The sequence below is a fragment of the Ammospiza caudacuta genome, chromosome 3 (assembly GCF_027887145.1).
Source record: "Ammospiza caudacuta isolate bAmmCau1 chromosome 3, bAmmCau1.pri, whole genome shotgun sequence".
NCBI classification, from domain to species: Eukaryota; Metazoa; Chordata; class Aves; order Passeriformes; family Passerellidae; genus Ammospiza; species Ammospiza caudacuta.
The window spans coordinates 55730471-55748349 of NC_080595.1; the positions used below are offsets into that span (position 1 = coordinate 55730471).

Below are 17879 nucleotides of genomic sequence, written 5' to 3' on the forward strand. Positions count from 1 at the left end.
GAACTGTTGCTAATTAACAAAAATGCCAACATGCAATTATTTATTATATTAATTAATGAAAGCATATATAAGCAGCCTATCTGTAAGAAGTTAGATGCAATCCCTAACAGACTTCCTGCTGCTGTGCTGCCAGTTTCTCAGTGCAACTGTGGCCATTCCCAATTAAATAAATAATTTACCCTGGAAGATTTCATTGAGTGCCAGACACAAGCACCAGGGCTGGGTGAAAATAAATCACTGTTGGCAGCATGCCAGTACTTGTTCCTAGAATCTATGGAAAATGGCTACTTCCCTACAGCAAACATTTTGCATAACCATTCTGCACAGCTTAATTGATCTCTGCAATAGCATGATAGTAAAACCTCCTCCATTTCCATGTATTTTAAGACAGTTTTTCATTTTCTTTTTATTTTTTTCTCTTCACATTTACTGGCTTTTTGCATCAGTTGTGCAGCTTCTGGTACAGAATCATATTTTTTAAAATTTTTTTATTTAGGGTGAAAGTCTTCCTCAATACCAACTTTTAGTATGATGCTGACCCAAATCCATCCCTTTAAGTCAACCTGCTAATGCTCTGAGTCTATCACCATCCCCTGCTTTGATTTCTACCATGCTCCTATCAAACTGAAGTTACTGCCTTCTCTACCAATGTCCTCTAATCATAAACTCATAAACCCTGCTTTTAATGTTTAACATTTACTGTGCTACACTGCTATTTAGGCATTTTCATAACCACAGAAAAAGTTAGGAAAATTCTCACTTTGTGCTGTGATGTCAATCTATTTTAAAACCTATTTCAAGATACCACAACAAATATTATGGTGTGACTTCAATACCTGACAGCAGCGTAAACATCAGCAAGTTTTCCTGGGTAATCGCAGGCATCTCAATTATCCTGATACTGTCTCAGCAAAAGGGCAGCCTGACTTACCGCATGGTCAATGACTTTCTATGCATTAGTAATTTTAGAAAACCTAGACAGGAAAAAGAGTCCTTGGTTGCTCCTTCACAGAAAATTTCTCCATACATTTTTGTGGTGAATTTATTGTTCCTGTTCAGAAGAGTTCAGGCATTCTGGGGGGAAAGGGTCTGTGCTCACCACTGCCTGCCCCACGCACCAGATCCAAAAGATGAGCTCCTGGTCTCTCTGCCCGGTCAGGTTTCAGTTGCTATTCCCCAAGTCTTTCAGAGAAATTGGGTTTTTTCTTGCAAATTTTGGCAACCAGCATGTGACACTTCTAATATAAAAAAACCCACTGGCATTTCAAGGAAAAGCCAACCACCTTGATGGGGCTGCTCCCCTGAGGAAACAATGAAGGGAACACATTCCTCTCTGCATACACTTTACCCCAAGGCACATACCTTCCCAAGTGCCTGCAGTGTTTCACAGCTCCCAAAACTCTGCTCGACCACCTACCCACTTTTTGGCCAGCTGGCTGACCCAGAAAAGCAGCAGAGGAGCAGCAGCCAATGCAGGGAGGAAGCAGCAAGCACAGCTTGCAGAGCAGCACCGCGTGGGAAGGAGCTGCTGGCTGGGCACAAAGAGGGTCAGCTACGGCTTGCCCTGGAATGAGCAATCCAACGGGAGCCGGACACAGAGGTCATGAGAAGAAAGGACAGGGAAGAAAGAGCACACCAAGGGAAAGAGCTTTCTTCTTCTACTGCAGTTAACTCCCCTAAATTTCCTCCCTCCTCCTGGTTCCCCAGTTTCCAAAAATAACCTATACAAAAGCAAAAACTGCAGAGGCAGGGAGCCTTAAAAGAGCTGCAGTTGGAAAACACAAAAAGGTGGCAAGGGAATTTATTTAAAAGAAAAAATCCCAAGAAAAAAGAGACACGCTCTTTTTGGAAAAGAACAGTGACATCTTTTAGCGTGAAGCCATTTCAGCAGGGATGTAGGTCAGTAGCTGAAACCAGCCCCTGTGGGGTCTCAGGTCCTGGGGCTGATGTGGGCAGCCAGAGGGGCCCAGGGGTTGTTTGGCCTCTCCCCAGGAAGATGGAGAAGTCTTGGGCTGGTCTTGGTCCCTCCTTCCCTCATATAATGCAGCTCAACAAATTGTTCCTCTTTAGGCAGCCACACATTTCATGTTTCTGGTATCCGAAGATGCTTGACATTTGCCCTTAAAAGTAAAGGCACCTTAATGTGGAAAACATCTTTTAATGACTGAGAGAGCCAAGAGCAAATATTTGCACCCAAAGAATTCAGTTCCTCCCACATCAAAGCAACCTCCTGGAAAACTGATTATAAACAAATTAAAAAACAACTAGCGTGCCTATCAAAAATAATTGTTTTGCTGCTGGCAAAGAATTACAGACTCAGAGGGCCTGAAACAAACACTGGGGGTTAAATTTAATTCCTAATTTGCTAGACTGGACAACAAGGTGAGAGAAGGGGAAAAAAACTCCTCCTGTTGTGCAGAAATGGTTGTCCTGTTCACATGGCATCTGTGGGATGGATGGTGTTCCTCAAACAATTTAGAAGTTAATTCAGGCACAGGTTGAGAGATTTGGGGTTACACAAACATCAGCCATCATAATTTCCACATCACACCGGCTTTGATTTCAGGTGTATTACAGCACTCCAAAGCCACATGCAATTCTTTTGTCTCTGCTTTTCAGCCCTGATCAAAATAAGCAAGTATCAGCACATCTCTGCATCACTACAGTGAGATACAGGAACATCCCCACTCACGCCACCAGAAGCAGCAAGACAGCACTCACTGTCAAAAGGTCTGTTTTCACCAACATCTCCTTCTTGTGCCTTTCACCACTTGATTTCTCTATAATAGGAAAAATTATTAGGGTCTCCAGGTCTCCCCATGCTTTTAACATGAAATACTACCACATACTGCAGAGTATCTCAGAAATGAGTGCCCAGAGAACCATTCCACTTCCTGTACAACAAACCCACTGTTTTGAATGAACATTTCCCCACCTCTGCAGACATCTGTTATCTTCTTGCATTTCACTAGGGACATTCCAAAAAGTCTGGAGAAAATTGGTAGCTGGCTCTGAGGAGGAGTTCCAGACTGATGTCCCAAGCTCAGTCCTCGGGTGCTGCCTGGCCACTGTGGTGCTCAGCCAGGGTTTGAGCCTCAGCCTGGCACACACTGCTACCACTGCCCACAAAACAACCTGTTTCAGAGAGAGGATGTTTCTCACCTTGGTGGTTCTCAAGAAAAGTGTAAAAATACAAAGCAAATATCACCTAAGTCCTTAGAAAAGAAGAAGCCTAAATGGCAGAAATGGTTTGGAGCTTTGGATAGGGTTTAAACCTCCTAATTTCTGATCTCTTTCTTCCCCTTTGTGCTTAAGTAACCATTTTCAAATGACACAGCTAGCGGTGCCAATGAGTTTTTCCACAGCAATCTTCTTCAGCCTCCTATCAAGATGGAAGTCACCACAATCCCAGAAAACATCCCCTGGCAAGCGATGGCACTAAGTGGGCCAAGCCACTCAGAGAAGCAGCAAAGCTGTTGAGAGAGCAGCATTTTTAGGAGCAAAGTTTAGGAGAGTGGGAAGAAGACAGCTTCACACAGCCTTAGCTGTTTTTCCCAGCAGAGCAGAGCTTGAGAAGGAAAAACACCACAAGCCTCTTATCTTCCCTGGCTTGCCACAAACCAGGGGTGTATTTTTCAGCAGGATCCTCTGAGTCTGACACCAAACTTAGCTCAACTGACATGAAACGTTAATGTTTAGGAACAAGGTAGGTGGAGAGGAGGAGGAGGAAAGAAGACATTCATTATTTGATGCAGAATTCATTCACAAGCTTCTTTGGAACAGCCAGAACTAAAATTTCCATTCAGCTCTTTATTTCTGGTAGCCTAGATAGCTTGAACAACTGGAAGAGGGATCTAGAGGGAGCCCTTACCCTTGCCTGCATAGCAACAGCCCATCCTCAGATACCTTCAGAGAAAAGCAGGCACATTTTTATGACTGTGAGTCTTCAGATGCAGAATGAGAAATTTTCCTTGGGGATATTCATACTGGCTTTAGGCTTCCAGACATGGTGCACAGAAAAGATCTGTCTCCAACCACCCATTCTGTTGCCTGCAGCAGCCACCCAGTATGGCCCTACTGCTCCACACCAGCCCCCAAAACCTTCACAAGAAGAAGGTCACAAGCTCTTGGTGCACAAACTTAGCAACTACTATTTAAAATAGGCTGGACCATGCTATGAAATTCATCTCTGTATTTTATGTATTTTCTCCTCTTCATGTCAATCTGAATTCTCCTCCCTCTGGTACCTTCTTCCACTTTGTGTATTTTAATTTTTTGCTCTGTTTTTTATTTGGTTTGGTTTTGTCTACAAATCACCTGAAAAACAGCTTTTCCCTCATAGGCACTAGAGGAGCATCTCTTTCCTTTGCTGCTCTCTTCCCAGCCCCATTTCTTCTCTGATCACCCTTCTGCCTTTGCTCTGTTTCCTTTCTCTTCCCATCCTTGATTTCTCTCCTCCTTTTTTCCTTCCTTTGATGATCCCCTTGGTGCTTTCTCCTCATCCTTCCTGTAAAGCTGACTGAGGCACTCCCCTGGGAAGGCGCTGACAAACAGCAGCTGGGCTGTTTGCAGGGCTGGATCAGGTAGGGACACCCACAAAGGAATCCTTGGGCTCTCTTGCTACATTGTTGACTGGAGTGATTCCTCCTCGTCATTGCTTACACAGTGCCTTTGTCAAAACTCAGGAAAATGAAGGTGCAACACAATTTGGGAGGCATATGCCAGTATTTAATGAGCTACATCTGCTTCCTTGTTTTGGGGGGCTGTGCAGAAATCAGAAGCCACAACAACAACAGTAAAATTGTGAGGATGTCAAATGCAGCACTAGCAAGGGACCTGGTCTTACCAGCGCTGCTCTCCCTAAGAAAGAGAACATTTTAAAATGACACCTTCTTACTTTGTAGCTCTACTGCCTGGAGGGTGAAATCCACCCCTTTGTAGAATGCTGAGACAGGATCACTTCAGTGCTATTTATTCCCTTAGAAAAGATTCACCCAATTGCACTGGTCTCCTGAAGTGGGTGAAATTTCCTCCAAGCAGAATCTCAAACTCAAGGTTCCCACTGCAATGGAAGCAAGACTTGTTTTTAAGAAAAAATATATTCCTGCTGCTATTTAACAACAAAAACTCCAAACGAAATTTTAAAAAGGGAAGAAAAGAATACAGATTAAAAGAGAGATTCATTTTATCCCTCCTCTCCTCTTGCACAGTATAACCACAGTTGGAAGTCGGTCAACTGCTTCCTTCTTGCACAGCAACTTCCAGCTGCAGAGCTATATTCATCCCCCAGTCAGACACAGAAACCTTGCTGAAATCTCTAGGCTACAAGCACTGGTATGTTCAGGCTGCTTTGCCTGTTTTAGCAATACAGAGCAGCTGTAAATCCAGTTTAACTTGCCACTTCTGTCAGCTTTACCATGCCAGATTAGCATTGCTGTTAGCCTCACAAATATCAACATCTGGAGGTTCTCCTACTGCCCAGTCTGACTTTAAACCTTGCAAATCTGCAATTCATCCACCCTTCAGCACAGCTGGCAGGATCAGCCTGAGGTAGTTCTTCACTCTGAGAAAAATCAATTTATCACAATCTCCCATCCCACATTCCTGCAGTCAACCAAGCAGATCAAACAAAATTCACGTAATGATCAGCTCTCAGTTATTCCCTGGACAATTGCCCAGTTGTTCTGGAGGGTGACTCCTGACCCTCTCTGGAATCAGGTGCCTTTCTAGTGCAGGTCTGTGAATCCAAGTCAGCTGGGAAAACAAAATGCACCATTTCTTTGTACTTTTATATTTCTTTGGATGTCAGGAAACAGAGCTAAGTCTTGTTTCCTGCTCCTCAGCCAGGGGAGGTAGGGGAAACTGGAAGTAGATTCAGAGAAAGGCAGAAAGAGGGCAGATCAAAAGGATCAAGGAAAATAATAATAATAAAAAAAAATCCACCAACAAACAAAAACCAACCAACCACCCACTGCTTCACTCTGCTCTGTAAAGCAGTACGTCTTGGAAACAATATGTCCCTCCACCCCCATTCCAAGTCTTTTTCTCTAGGGATATACAACCATCTCTGGGATTAATATCACTTTCTTTCAACATTCAAGTGCTGCTGCACTTACAGTCTTAAAAAAAAACCCTCAGAAAACCCGGCTTCTTCATTTGCTTTATGCCTGAGAAAAATGTATGCAAAGAAGAATCAGAGAGAACTGGGGGGAGTGGGGGGAGCAGGTGTATTCATGTAACTTTGATTTTCTAAGGACAAAGGCTCTACTTTATATAAAAATAAGTTAAGGGGAAAAATTTAGGTGCATTTTATTTTTGCCCAGCTCAATCCCAGCCCCTCACTCAGAATGCATTAATGCATCCACCTTCAGCACAGTCGGACCCTCCGTGTTGCCATGGAACTGAAACCTTTGCAGTTTGGATGGAGATGTACTTATGCTGTATTTATGCTTTGGAAGCATACTGTTCTTACACTTCCTATAACAGAAGCAAAATCACTGCATAGCATTAACTCCCTTCGTATTTAAGGCATTCAATGTCTCTCTTGCCTGCTCATCTTCACACAGAGTTTGCTTTTCCTATCTTGCCACATGCAAATGAAACACATTTGACACAGCTATTCTCGTCTTCATGAACTCAACAGCTTGCACGCTGAGCACATTAGAGAAGGGCCACAAGACTGTGGTCTTTCCCTCTTTAATAGGAGGCTGCTGTCAGGCCTGCAGCAGCCGAGGCAGGGGCTGCAGAAAGCATAAATATATGAAATATACGTGGATACAGAAAAGTATTACCTTTCAAGGTGGCATTTAAGTAGACTTTTTAAACCTAATAAACCTATGTGTTGCTAATGCTCTTGATGCTCTCAAATATTCTTTTGTCTGAATAAACAAATTAGATTATAAAGATCCTGCAGTAGGGATGAATTTTTTCAATACCTTTCTTTAACAACCTAGGCTGGTGGGATATCAGTGGTGAGCAAAGCTTTGGGCACTTCAGTTAGAAAAAAAACAAAGTCAGTTTTAAAGATTTAGCCTACATTGATTATCTTCAGCAGATCTGAGCCTTTTGCCAATGCTTCTGAAAATGCCTGTACACGAATTGCAAATACATAGATTTTTATGCTGAAAGCAAAAGCAGAGTATAAAAATATCCAAGTTCATTATAAAATGATTACCATAGTAAATAAATAAACAAACAAACAAATAGCCATTCATGTATGTAAACATTGGATCTGTACCTGCAGAAACAACTGGAAGCCAGTCCATGGTCTGAAGCCAGCTTGAGGCTTTTTTTGTCCCAAGTTAAATATTTGCATAGTATTAAGCTTAAAATTAAAGCATTTGCTGAAGAAACTTGCTGACTTGTGTATATGGAAAAACAAGAGGGAATTTACTGTCCCTGCACACTGGGGCAGATTCTTGGGATGCCTTCTCCTTCCCATGAATTCCTGGACAGCAGAGAGACAGACAGACTACCGACCGGGGAATTCCCCTCTTGCTTTCCGCAGGATTTTGTGCCCAGGCTGGACAGAGAGGCAATAACCCAGGTAGTGACTTTATGAAGGCACCATTTGTTGCTTTGGTGCCTGCCCCTCGACCACCTGGTAACACTCCTTCCTTTTAGCATTGTCCCCAGATCAGAAAAGCCCCATTCACGCAGCACCTCCACCCGTGCAGGTTTGCCCGGTCCTTGTGCCGCTCCCTGCTCCCCCATTCCTGGTGGCTGGGCCAGCGTGCCGGGCTGCTGGCCACTCACTGCCCCAGGGACACGGGCTGGGGGCTGCTCACAGAGGGGCCTTCTGAGGCAGGCTTGGCTCCTGGCGCCCACTTGCCAAAACAAGGCACAAAAGCACTGCTGTGCCTGTGTGTCTGTCTGTCAAGGCAGCTGATTCCCCATGCCCAGGTGCTAGCGGTGCACACAAGACCCTGTGAGTGCCTGTGTTTTTGGGTACCCCCTTCTGCCCCCCTCAGAGGCAGAGCTGTGCTGGCAGCATGAGCTCCCTCTCCTCCTTCCATCCTCAGCACAGTCTGACAGTCACACGTCCCCATCGCTGCGCCCATTACCGCGAGCCTACGTAAGGCTCTCGCCATCACTTTCCTAGCTACAGGAAAATGTATATTGAGCTGTGATGAAAGGCCAGCGCAATGTCAAGAGAATTAAAAGGGCTCCAGAGACTGATTAGAGTCAAAAAGGAAAGGATTTATGATGGTTAATAAAGTTAAACCTGCCAGAGTTCTGCTTATTCTTTCCAACTGAAGGTAATCAGATCTTAAAGGAAAAAATATTAAGGTGTAAAATTATTAAGTGTATTACCATCCCCTCTGAAAGAAAACCTATGTGTTGCTGTAAAGCACCTGGCCAGGAGAAAGTCAGGCTCACTGTGGCACCTACACTGACCCCAAGGAAGAGAGGAAAAGGAGATAACATCATCTGCCCTGTGCCTTGGGTTAGCAGCAAGGACCTCAGTACCCATCATGAATGTCACCTGAACAGCCCCAGTGGCACCTGCCACTCCACAGGTGGTAGCTGGGACAGAGCTAGGACTTCTACAGACCATGGAGCACCATGGCACAATTCAGCAACAAGCATGGGCAGACAGGGAAGAAAAGCTTCCCCCTCTGCTGGCACTTCACATCCACAAGGGAAAAGGACAAAGCAAAGAAGGAAGCTCTTGCTTCTCCCTGTCTGGTGTCACATATGCACCTTCTGCTGAAGAATGCAATCTACCTGGATGCCATGGGATTGCTCTGAAACTTGATTTAAATGTTTTATAATCTAATGCGCCTAAAAGTTTACACTGGAGCTAGTTGCCCAAAGCAGCTGTGAGTGTCCCAACCCTGGAAGTGTTCCAGGCCAGACTGGATGGTGCTCTGAGCAACCTGGTCTAGTGGAAAGTGTCCCTGCCCATTGCAGGGGTGCTGGAACTAGATGGTCTTTAAAAGTCCTTTCCAACTGAAGTTGTTCTATGATTCTAAGAAGTTAATGATTTTCCACATTGAATAACAAAGCTGAGAGAAGGCAAATCAAAGTGAAGGGCCAAAGTTTAAAAAAACTATTGGGAATTTTCTATCCATATCTAAATTACATACACTTTATTGGATCTCAAGTTTTCATTTTTCTACTGCTTAATAATCACAAATATGTTATATATACCCTTTCCATTTTGTCATTCTTTCACTATATTACATCAAATTTAATTTCCTGTGGAAGTGTGTAATCTTTTCAGCTGTCACTGTCTCAGAAGCTTTTCTGTAATAAGCAGAGCCTCGTCCTCTGGCAGGTCAATCTTTTATGAGCTGTGCTCCTGCAGATTAGCTTCCTGAAATGTTTGCAATGCTATATGAGAACTGGCAAAAGAGGAGAACCAAAATAACAGCCAAAAGGAAAAATAAACATGAAAACCTTCACTTCCTTCTGACTCCTGTGTTCACCAGTCAAAGGAAATTTCATTTTGATGTGTGTAGATGGCAAATCCGCGAAGGTTATTGCCGTGTACACGCAGCTTCATGAGGTGCGAGACACAGTCTCCCTTGCCCTACAGCTCATTAAAAGCACAGCTGTGAGATGGCTGCTCGCCCTTTGTGCTGGGGAACATGGAGATCCACGAGCAGCCACCACTCCAACAGCCGCCTCTCCCCACCGCCGGCCCTTGGCGCTCCGAGAGGGGCCCAAAAAAGCCACATTCCACCAGAAAAGTGAAAATGTCAACTGAGACGCCTTCATGCTTTTCATGATGAGATACCTGTGATGGCAGGAAAGCAACCAGCTGGCCTGCTGGGTCCTTTCCAGACCTCTGCCCCTGCAGGACATGAAAATCATTTTCTTCAAACCAAATCTCCTTTACTAATTCTTATACACACACCAAAACAACTTCTTTACAAAAACACATACCAATAAATTCTTTTGAATGTTTGAAAATGAATCAACTCACAAGAAACATAAGCAATAGAAATTCTTATTTCTGTGTCCCTCCTGAAAAGGTGCTTAGGTATGGACAACAGAAGAGACATCTGAACAAATACAGTGTCTGCAAAGGGTCATGTTAATGGTGTTTGGCCAGCAGAGACTACTGAGAATGGCTAAAGAGCCATGCTAGAAGCCCTGCCAGCAGAAGAGGTGCAATGCTTTCCTGCTTCTGTGCTAGATGTCACCTCTGAGAGCTTCTCTTTGAACAGTCCAGCCAGATGTGGAAACCTTCACCAACCAACACACAGGCTGCCAAAGGTGTGAACTGCTTTCCCAAAACACACTGCATTGATCAATGAAGAATGATCTTTCTCTTCCTGCTCCCTGTAAGACTTCTGTCTTGCTTTCCCGCTCTCGCATCACTGCTGTAGCAGTGGATCATCCATATTTCTGACAGTCTTCAAAATTGCACATAAGAACACAGTGCATTAAACCCAGATATATACTTTTAGAGCAGTCATCTCTCCTTATCACATGTAACAAACATTTCGCTAACTGAGTTCTCATTATTTTGTCTATCCATTTCCTTGTAATTCTGTTTTACGTTTGTATCTTTAATACTTAATCTCTATGAAATGGCTAAGAAGTAAAAAAAAAATCCAAGCAGGGAACATTACTTTAACAGAACGTGTTAAATGCAGTGCTATTCCACTCCCATCAGCATGAAGAAATTTTTTCATCCAGCTTCGATGGAAGTTGCATTGGGGCCATAAGTCAGATGCTCCATGCTAGCTATGTGGTGTGCTCTGAATTGCTTTAGAACCTAAAACAACAATGTAATCACTCTCGTAAAACCATTTTGCCATAGTCTTACAGGATCTGAGTGTGTGTTAAAAATATCAAGTCAGAATAGAAAAACATGCCAGCTATCAGTGACCTTAAAATTTTTGCCTTGTAGGCCATAAATTGAATGGCCTCCCTTCACCAGATGTGGATCTCAGCCTCCATTTCCTTATACATGCTGAGGAAAACAGGCTCAAATATGAATTTACTTCCTATTGAAATCTTGGTCAAAGATAGTGGGTGATGTAAAGACGAACATCAAGGGAATAACTGCCATCATCTGGTTGAGTTTGGTAAAATGGAGTTAATTTACACTTCTTTAGGGACTCACTGGTGTGTGAAATTAATCTAATTTAGACTAACCAGAAACTGAAAGTGGAATGAAGAAAGAAAGCAATTAAAGACCTTTCCTAAATGCAAACAAAAAGTACTGCTGTAAGTGCAGCATACAGTTAAAGTACAGAACCCTTCATGCTACTGCTACCACTGCCTCCTTCTTGAGAGAGAGAATAATCATCTGTATATCTACATATCCTCACTGTACCAGTATAATCTCGTCCAAAGGAAACATTGGTAGAATGCTTCTACCAATATCTGTGAATAAATACATGTTCAAGTTGAAACTGTTCATTATTCTGCATACAGGCCAGGCCTAGCAGATAAACATCTGCTGGAACAGCTCCATGTAACTGGTTGTACATGTGGCTTAACATTCACTTCAATGACTTTTAGCACCTTCTTGTTATTGTTCCTGTGCTGTTCCAACAAGCAATGGTTAATGTAAGATGCAGACGCTCACATACCGTGTACTTGTGAATAACTGGTTCCCAGAGATGTGGCAGTGATAACATTGTCATCATCGTAGGAGTCAAAGTAGCTCAGGGTAGATCACATGTCAGAAGAGGTCCCACCTGAAAGTATAACAAATCCAGATACTAAGTTCATCATATTCACGGGTTTACAGCAAGCTCTGCCAATGCATTTGTGCATTTCACACATTCATCCTGTGCATTAACAGGGTCTGTGCTTTTTCCAGGCTCACAGAAAACATTTTGCCATTCACAGGGGCAAGCAAAAGTGCCCTGCTGTAGCCAAACTGTTTTGGCCCACTGCTCCAGACCATATTTTAGGCATACTATCAAAGCATAGAAAACTAGTTTTCAACATTAAAGCAGAAGCTGTTACTGTCTGGTGGACAGATACAGAACTTCAAATTTCCCATTTGTCAGGTCCTTGAAAAGCATGTAACTCCTTTCAGCAGTACACCAGTGCATTGCCAGTTTGGCTTTATCTTCCCTTTTTTTTTCCTCCCTAACATTGTAAACTGATGGTTTGGAAGTAGACACAACCCTGGAGCTCTCTTGTAACCCATTTTCTTGAGATCAAGGGATCTTAAGAAAGCATTTACTTTCCACAGGTCACTACAATGACCTTATTTATAATAAATAAGGTCACCTGATGGGTGAGTCTGTTTTTAAATATTTTGGAAGGTAACCAATGCAGAGATGGAAAATGAGCTTGCATTAGCAGTGCTATCTGCAATGACGAGAACACTGAAACAAACAAACAAACTACCCAATTTCTTAATCAAGCCTCCCCAAAGAGAAGTTGATCTTTCTCCTACTCTACAAGCTGCATCTAATCCTAGAGTAAGTGGTTTTCAGGAAGAAAGCCTGGCAAATAACAAAGAATTTTCAAGAATTTAGATTTTAGGCATAGTTTATATTTTACAAATTACTCTAATGCTTCTTTGAGTTTTCATGCCCCCAAAGTGGCTTGGCTCTTGCCTTTATTACACTTCAGTGAGCAGCCTCAACACCTCACAGTTCACTAGAATCATGTACACCTTCATTTGCTGCCACTTAAGCAAGTCAGTGTCTCCTATATTCTGCATTTGGTTTTCAATAACAAGTGTAAAACCATGTAAAGACTAAGTTGCAAAGAACATAATCCATGGGTCCAAAACATCAACAAAAAATTACAGGTGAAGGGCGGTATACTGCCCGTGGGTATGATGCTACAATGCAATATCTAAAGTTTGCCTGCTCTGAAACAGTATTAACAAAAACAGAGTCGTGCACCTATTTGTGAGCACAGGCACACTCAAATGCCAGCCACTGAGGTGAGCTGCAGAGCCACAGCCTGGACCCAGCAGCAGTGAGGAAAATAGGGCAGCAGTGACTGCCCTGAGGCAGCGCTGGCTGGCAGACAGTGCAGAGATCTATCTGAGCCTCAGATAGATCTGTTCTATGGAACTGCTGAAATTTTCTTTCCCAATAACTCTCCTTCAGTGACAAAAGCAAAATTTCTCAACCTGTTGAAGCCTTAAAAACAATCTTCCTTCCCAGAGGAATTATTCGTGACATACCCCCCACAAAAGGATAAACACAGCCAACTGCCTTCAACAGAAAAACACAGTAAGACATGCAACACATTCTTCTTCTGCTTGCAGATTTATTTGGAGTAATTTAATAATCTGTGCCTAATGATTGCATTTAATCATTTACCTACCAGGACTTTTCAGGCGAATAATTTAAACATTTTTCTTTCTTTTTCTTTATGTCTGTTAAGAGCAGTGTTAGAAAATGAAAACTCTTACAAATACTTTCATTTTAAAGTTCTAAATTACCACAAGAATTGAAAAGAACGATCACCAGATAGCTACATCATGAACAGAAATATACAGCACACATTGAACCAAGTGAAACACAGTCTATCATCTTTAGGGAATCAATTCAAACCTAACTCAAGTTGGTAGCTGTCACCAGCTCCCCTTGGCTTCCTGCTCTTCAGTGTCCTGTAGGAAATCAGTTTGTAATTCTCCATTTGATTCCCATTTGCCCTTTTGATTTCTTCACTGAGTCTTTATCTTGGCCAGGTCTAGATTTTCAAGGCCACCAGTTATGCCTCCTTTCAGAGCCTGCTGTCTCTCTGCTCATAGTTGAGATGGGAGGGATCTCAGAGATCGTGTAGAAGAAAGCCAAAACTGCTCAAAACAAACCACTTTTAGTGGAGCCAGAGGCACCAATGAGCAACAGCTAAGAACTGATGTAGTTACTCATGATCCTGACAACTTTCAAGATGTTTTACAAAAATCTTTCTGTCAGAGGCCTCCTAATTCCAACCTGTGGTGAGAAACAAACACCTAAGTCCCAAAAATTTACCTAAAAATTGCAAGTCCTAGAAGAGCTTCTTTAAGGCAAAAGGAAAGTCTTTCTAGGTGAAGCAGAAGCATGGAACCCATTGTGAAATGAAATGGAAATGATATGGGAGGTATTTAAGTACGTGGTTCTAGCAATTATGGAAATAGTGTTGACAGAAATCCACTGGGGACTCAGTGCTTAAAATCTCAGTGGGAGGAAGACTGGGAACTAAACATACAAATCAATATAGTCTCTACAGAAAGAGACACTGCTAAGAAAATGAATACAGTTCTTGTCCAAACTGTTTATTTTCTATATCTAGACAGTGATAATCTCTAGTGCTATCAATTAAAACCTTCATTTTCACAAGCAATGTTTTAAGGAAATGCAATATAAGGTACCAGTTAGAAAAACTAATGGAAGCTGTAATTAAATTTTTGCTTCCAATTTAATTCCAGATGTGTGCCATCACTTCTTAAAGTTGAGGCTACATGTCTTAGGACTATCCTAAAATTGCATTTATACATACTAAACTACAGATAAGTAGTTAACCCAAAGTTACTCCTTTCTTACAACAAAGTACATCACCAAAGAAGCAAATATGCAATCTTTTGTATTATAAATATTTATATCAATACACATAGCAAAGTCACACCAACAGAGCTACAGAGGCCTAACCACCACAGGTATTTGAAAGGCCCTATAAAACAACTGTTGTGCTCTAGGACTTACCAGGTTTTTACCCCATGCTAATTTGAAGAATGAATGATGACTTAAGAAATAAACAAAGCAGCTAAACCAAATGCTTAGATTGATTATATACAAGCATCAAGCTCTTTACTAAACCCAGGTCAGGAGGTATCAAGCCTCAAAAACTTTCCAGACACATACAATAAAATATATTTTATTATTAATTTGACTAAAAACTAAAGCTTCTAATTTCAAAAAAATATACCTCTTAACAGCCTTCCAGAAAAATAGAGTTTAAAGTTAAATGAAAATATGCAATTAATGATCAGAAAACAAAATTTCTGTCCTTTCCTCTCAGTAAATCTAAGACTCAAGTATTACTTTCCTGGCACCTGTTTTCTATTTTACAACTTCAGCATGATTTCAGTAAAGGTGAGAAAGTTGATATTTTGTTCTCTCTGCCATCAGAAGCCACATTACAGACACAACAGCACTTGTATGCTTTAGTATGAAATGCAAAAAATGGATGGATGGATGGATGGATGGATGGATGGATGGATGGATGGATGGATGGATGGATGGATGGAGTGAAAGTGAAATATATCAAACTGACATCCATGCAGACTGAAGCCTTCTTCTCCATACAGAAGAGTGCTTGACAATGACACAGGCTTTTCCCCAGTCCACATCTCCACACACACTGCAGCTGCGCTCTGGGAGGAAAACGGGAGCAGTGGTTTCTCCACAGCCGGGAATTACACTGCTGATACTCAGCTCTGCCTGTGTAACGTCTGTCTGAACACAAACAGGTCACACCAACAAGTGGCAGGGCAAGCAGGAAGAGAGTGAGAGAGAGGAGATGCAGCTGCAGACAGGGGGTAAACTGCACAAGGGGGTTCCACAGTGATGCACAGCAAGCTGCTGCCCAACAGCACTGGGGAATTCAGAAAGCGGAAATTGGAAGCAGTCCCTGGCACAAAGCTGCACAAAAGGAGTGAGGGGCATGCCAGAGCTGTACAGAAAATAAAGCATGAAAATCTCCAAATAAATTACTTTTTCTTTGCCTTTTTTGATAACCTGCAGAGAAAGCCTCTAAAATTAAAAAATACTTGTTAGACTGACATGATATATTCCATAGCACTACTTAATTAATCAAGTACATTATTCTTTGTCACTTTGTCACTCTATGACTTGCTTTGACCTTTCTCTCTTTTAGACTAATCTTCTTTTTATTTTTTTAAATTCTGTCCCTTATTTTCATGAATGTTTGTGATCACAAAATATATTGAGAGTGACAGACAGTAAACATTACTGGAGGCTGTTGCACTTGGACTGTGACTTGGACTGTGATGTGAATGATCATCCAGAGGCGGGTATATGAGCTCAGAGTTAGAAGGTCACTCCAATGCCCATCCCTCCAAAGATCAACGCTTTTGAAAAACAACCTCTAAAATCAAGATCTGACACCAGGAGAATTTCACAGTAATTCCTATTTCTCTTCCAGCCACAGTAATGAAACGCATTTCAGAGATCAAAAGTCATTAAACAGAGAATGTTGACAAATGAGACAGAAGATGCTGGGGATATGAAAACACCCTATTCCACCCCATATCCCACTGAGATATAACATCCCAAGCACTGGTGAGAGACACGCAGAAAAAGACAGACAGAGTCAGTCTAGAAAGGCACAAAGAGATTTGATCACTAATCAGAGACAGAAACCCGTCTGAAAGTCACAACTGTCTCTGCAGGCTCTGAAAGACAGAATTAAATTGGCTTAGTACTATATTCAAAAACGAATTTAATTAGCTGACATTAAGCAGGATAAGTTTGCAGTACCATGTTGTTCTGACAAGCTGTCTCCAGAAGGGTAAGTGGAAGGTAAAATCTTATTTTTCAGGATGAGATTACGGCCGTGCACTGAGACAGAAGGTAATGGCATGTCTGCTGAGGGCAGCTGAAACTTGGTGCTGGACATTTCATCTCACACTATAAAAGGATGGTATGTGATAGACGAGCCAGAAGTGCAAGTTTCAGATTCTGCACGTTTATTCATATGGCTGTGCAGCTTCATCCTCCTTCTGCTGTTGCCACTTACATAAAAGAGAACCCGGGTGTATAACCTCTGCCAGGAGCTTTTTCTCCAGTTTCTCTCAGTCAGAGCTGCTCCCTGGAAAGACTACGATACCCTAGGTGCAATTTATTTATTTTTGTTTATAAGAGAGCAGGTTGGTCCCTGCTTGGAAGAACGAGGTCTGTGCAGGGGGCAGTGTCTGTGCTCACCAGGCAGGCTGACACATCTGTCAGCTGCTGGTGTGTGTTTTATGTGTTTTTCACCCACAGCAGCCCTGCTCTGCTCTACCAGGACTCCTCCACATGTACTGGAACCTGCACATCACAGTGCAGCCTGCAAACAGGGCGGTGGTGTTTGACAGCAAATAAAAGCAAACACAAACTATGGCAAAAATGTAGCTGCACGTAGTGACAAATTAAGAATCAATGGTAAAATGCATACTAAATCCAAATTGTTTCCCCAAGGAACACCTGGAGGAAATAGAACAACACATTTCAAAGGAAAAGTCCCATGAATACAGGACGCAACAAGCCTTGCCTTCTCATGCCTCGTTGTATTGATAAATTTAGTTCTGGAGATAGGCATCTCACTGTCAGTGCTAGAAATTCTGCTTATTGTCAAAGCAGGCACATGCATCCCAGGGTGTGACCAGGAAAGCTATTGCTCACATCACTTATACTAATATCTCAGCTCTGTCACACCAGAACCAAGCCAGACTTACCAAGCAAGCTTCATCCATCCCATTAGCAAGTCATCAAGGAGGTGTTCTGCCATCCCCTGACAAAAGTGCACAGCAATATGAGATCTTAATTTAGGCTGGCAGTGCCCTTCTTCCTCCCGTGACTCCTCTCACCAGGAGTGTATTTAGGCTGTGTGACCTTGTGTGGCAGCTCACAGATTTTGAGTGCAAGCACAACACACTGCATGCCCTTCTGGCACCACATTAATCACCCTACTTTAATGACTGCAGCTGATAAACCACCCTGTGTGCCCAGCCATCCTCCCTAGTGCCTGCATCCACAGCAATAAGCTAAACACGCCCTTTCCCATACCCTGCCACCGTGTCATCCCGCAGTAGAGAAAAAGTCACTGAGACTCTCAGCTGGCAGACACAGGTGAAAACTCAGTTTTACTATCTATTTGACAGCTGGCCCTGAATTTCTCTGGTTTTTTCACATGGAAGAATCCTATTTCTTTTCAGCTACAATGAGAACCACAGATAC

The 17879-nt window shown here is 42.5% G+C and overlaps 1 protein-coding gene across 8 annotated transcripts in view; it reads right to left on the reverse strand.

Moving 5' to 3' along the window:
• The window catches only part of HIVEP2 (HIVEP zinc finger 2), a 136973-nt gene that overhangs the window by 93299 nt on the left and 25795 nt on the right, over window positions 1-17879 (reverse strand). For all 8 annotated transcript variants that reach the window (XM_058802484.1, XM_058802482.1, XM_058802489.1 and 5 more), the window contains exon 2: window positions 11553-11660. The gene's annotated coding sequence lies outside the window, so the exon portion shown is untranslated. The remainder of the gene's footprint in view (window positions 1-11552; window positions 11661-17879) is intronic.